The sequence below is a fragment of the Lupinus angustifolius genome, chromosome LG18 (genome assembly GCF_001865875.1).
Source record: "Lupinus angustifolius cultivar Tanjil chromosome LG18, LupAngTanjil_v1.0, whole genome shotgun sequence".
In the NCBI taxonomy this organism is placed as follows: domain Eukaryota; kingdom Viridiplantae; phylum Streptophyta; class Magnoliopsida; order Fabales; family Fabaceae; genus Lupinus; species Lupinus angustifolius.
In genome coordinates, this window is record NC_032026.1 from 5,936,213 (window position 1) to 5,936,447 (window position 235).

Below are 235 nucleotides of genomic sequence, written 5' to 3' on the forward strand. Positions count from 1 at the left end.
GGATGAGGAGGAGGAGGAGGAGGAGGAGGTGGATGAGGATAGGATGAGGATGAGGATGAGGATGAGGATGAGGACAAGGATAGGATGAGGATGAGGATAGGATGAGGAATTGGAGGAGAAGAATGAGGATGAGGAAGAGGATAGGATGAGGATTAGGAGGGTAGGATGAGGAGGAGGATGAGGTTAGGATGAGGATGAGGATAAGATGAGGATGAGGATAAGGATTAGGATTAGG